This window comes from Elaeis guineensis, chromosome 2 (assembly GCF_000442705.2).
Source record: "Elaeis guineensis isolate ETL-2024a chromosome 2, EG11, whole genome shotgun sequence".
Lineage (NCBI taxonomy): Eukaryota > Viridiplantae > Streptophyta > Magnoliopsida > Arecales > Arecaceae > Elaeis > Elaeis guineensis.
Window position 1 is genome coordinate 84,532,021 of NC_025994.2, and position 3,899 is coordinate 84,535,919.

A 3,899-nucleotide genomic window follows, 5' to 3' on the forward strand; every position below is an offset into this window, starting at 1 on the left:
ACATGATACGCCTTCCAATGTTACCTATAAAGCATTGCTATGGTGACTATAGATGGCAGATTCCAGAATGAAGAGCTTTAAATAGATAAGCAGATGATACCATCAGAGTTGGGTTTTAGTAATTAAGTCAAAACCGATGTCGCTTCTCTCTCCCTTCACATAATCAAAATAGAAAGTGTTGGTGGATACCCACCGATCGACTATCGGAGGGCCCGACCGACCGACTGCCGGAGGGCCCGACCGACCGACTAGCGGCCCGACCGACTGGCGGCCCGACCGCTTCCGACGGACGACTCCGACTGGCCGATAGATCGACCGATCGTCGGTCGGGGCAACCGACTGACGGATGCCGTCAGCGGCTAACGGCCGGCCGTTCAACGGCCTATCGCCGACCGGGGGTGTGTCGGGCGTATCCATCCTGACCGACTGAACCCAGAGGTCTGATGGCCGACTCATATGAAGCTCGCCGACCAATGGAGGGGCCCGACACCACTCAGCTGGCTACCGACTTTGGGTCGGTCGGCTCCTCCAACCACCGTACAGCCGCCAGACGTTGTCAGCTCTGACACGGACATGCGGCGCAGTTACCTAGGGGCGTTGTCCCGCCGAGAGCGGGGTCAACCCTGGTGATTGGACGACCACACGGCGACATGACATTTTCACGGCGACTCTGACAGTCCACAGTGAGTTGACAGGTCCTCACTTGTCCGCGCCATTAATGACGGCGCCATACTGTGCTCCACTATATAAACCGGGGAAGGCAACAGTGCAAGGGATCGATCCGCTCCGTCTCTCCCAAAAACTCAGGCTCGCTCCTCTCTCTCTCTCTCTCTCATAGCTCTCTGTCTACATTTCACTGTTGCCCAGTCTCCTCTCTGACTTGACCGTCGGAGGGTCCCCGCCGGAGCCGCCTCCGGTCAGCGCGGACTTCCTTTTGCAGGTGTACACTCCCCGGCGATCGGGCGACGAGGCGATTGGCCGCAACAGATTGGCGCGCCAGGAAGGGGGCAGCATGACTAAGACAAGAGCTCAACGATCGAGAATCACTGGGTCGGCAAGGCGCTCTTCCCGTCGAGAAGAGGCCTCCCTGCCCCCACCGGCGGCGGAGCCTAGCTCTCCACGCCCTGCAGTGACCACGGAGGCCCAGATTGCGGCCATCGTACGACAGATGACCGTACTGACCGACGCAGTCAAAAGCCTCCAGCAGCAACCGGCGGCCCGACCTATGCCCTCCAGGAGCAGCCGCCGACGACCGCGCCGATCCCTGTCGTCCCCATGCGAGCGCTCCCAACAGCGCTCCCACGGAGAGGAGGAGGGACGACCACGGTGCGACGACCGACGGTCCCAGCGGCCCTCTCCCTCCCCGTTGGAACGGGCGAGGAAGGAGAAGCGGCCGCGCACACCGTCGGCCTCCCTTTCAGAATCTTTCGGAGGCTCCACCCCTGGGGTCTCCCAGCATCGACGAGCGGACGACTACAAGCGACGGTTCGAGGAAATCGACCGCCGACTCGCCCAACTGCAGACGGACGGCCAGAAGTCTTCGAACGACGTCGACTTCCAGACCGCCCAACCTCTCTCCCGATTGGTCCTCGACGAGCCGATTCTCAGTCGGTTCAAGATACCGCACGTGGAGCCATACGACGGCTCCACCGACCCAGTCGACCACCTCGAGAGCTATAAAGCTCTCATGACGATTCAAGGGGCAACCGACGCTCTTTTTTGCATCGGCTTCTCCGCCACGCTCTGCAAGGCTGCCAGGGCCTGGTACTCCGGTCTCCGATCGGGAAGTATCCATTCCTTCGGACAGCTCGAGCACTCGTTCGTGGCCCATTTCAGCACTAGCCGAAAGCCGCCGCGAATGTCGGACAACCTTTTCTCCCTCAAGCAGGGGGAAAACGAGACGCTCCGACACTTCGTGGCGCGATTCAACGCGGCCACGCTCGAGGTCCGGGACCTCAACGAAGACATGGCTGTCTCAACCATGAAGCGGGGCTTGAGGACGTCCCGATTCACTTATTCTCTGGACAAGACCCTCCCCCGGACCTATGCCGAACTATTGGAGCGTGCATACAAGTATATGCGCGCGGACGAAGGAGCATCCGACCGACACTTGGCCGAGCCCAGAGGCCCGAAGGAGAAGCGGAGGAAAGGTCGGGAGCCCGCCGAACCAAGCAGGCCCCCGACCGATAGTCGGCTCTCTCCACCCCAACAGATCCGAAAATCGCCCCGGCAACAGACTCCGAGGCCGGTGCGTCCCAGGTATGACTCCTACACTCCTCTCTCCACTCCCCGTGTGCAAATTCTGATGGAGATCGAGGGAGAGAAATACCTGCGACGGCCTCCGCCTCTGAAGGTAAAAGGCCTCGACCGTCGGAAGTACTGCCGGTTCCATCGGAGCCACGGCCACGACACCGAGCGGTGCGTCCAGTTGAAGGATGAGATTGAAAATCTCATCCGCCGAGGGTACCTCGACAAATTTCGGAAGGGTCCGCCGACTCAACCGATTGCCGATCGACGCCCTCAGCCGACTGAAGAGGCGCCGACCAACCTGCCGACGGTCGGAGTCATCAACGTGATCTCCAAGCGGCTGGGACCGGGGACGTCTGCAGGAGGGGAGCCGACGAAAAGGCCACGCCCGGACGACGTAATCACCTTCACATAAGACGACGTTCGGGGCATCCGGACTCCCCATGACGACGCTGTTGTTGTGTCGGCGACAATAGCCAATTATGATGTAAAACGAATTTTTGTTGATAATGGAAGTTTGACAAATGTTTTATTTTACTCGACCTTCTCCCGAATGCGACTGTCAACTGACCGACTCAGGAGGGTCCCTGCGCCCCTGATCGGCTTTGCCGGAGACACCGTCACGACAGAGGGAGAAATTACCCTGCCCGTGACGGTCGGCACCGAACCACGGCAAAGCACGGTCTCCCTCACTTTTGCGGTCGTCCAAGTTCCTTCGGCCTACAACGCCATACTCGGACGACCCGGACTGAACGCCCTCAAGGCGATCGTCTCGATGTACCATCTCCTTATTCGATTTCCGACCAAAAATGGAGTCGGAGAGATGCGCGGAGATCAACAGCTCGCCCGACGATGCTTCCAAATCTCCGCTCGAAGCGACGAGTCGAAGGATCCTCTGACAATCGACAAGCTGGACCAAAGGGAGGAGGAAGAACGGAGTTCGCCGGCCGAGCAGCTCGAGGCGATCCCGATAGGAGAAAATCCCGACAGAAAAGTTTGGGTCGGGTCTCAATTGCCCGACACCGAACGACGTCGACTGACAGAGCTGCTGACGGCCAACACCGACATATTTGCTTGGTCGGCAGCAGATATGTCGGGCATCCCTCCAGAAACGATAACTCACCGACTCAACATCGACCCGACGATGAAGCCGGTGAGACAGAAGAAAAGGTCCTTCACCTCAGAGAGGCAGAGGGCCATCGACGAAGAAGTGGACAAGCTACTCGAAGCAGGCTTCATCCGAGAATCCACGTATCCCGACTGGCTCGCCAATGTCGTTATGGTCAAGAAAGCCAACGGAAAGTGGAGGATCTGTATTGACTACACCGACCTCAACCGTGCCTGCCCGAAGGATAGCTTCCCACTTCCGAAGATCGACCAGCTGGTGGATGCGACGTCCGGATTTCGACTGCTCAGCTTCATGGACGCCTTCGTCGGGTACAACCAGATCCGGATGGCGCCTGAGGACGAGGAGCACACCGCGTTCGTGACTCCCAAGGGTCTCTACTGTTATCGGGTGATGCCCTTCGGACTGAAGAACGCCGGCGCCACCTACCAGCGACTCGTCAATAAGGTCTTCAAAGATCAGATCGGGCGTAACATGGAAGTGTACGTGGACGACATGCTGGTAAAGAGCACGCAGATCCCGGACC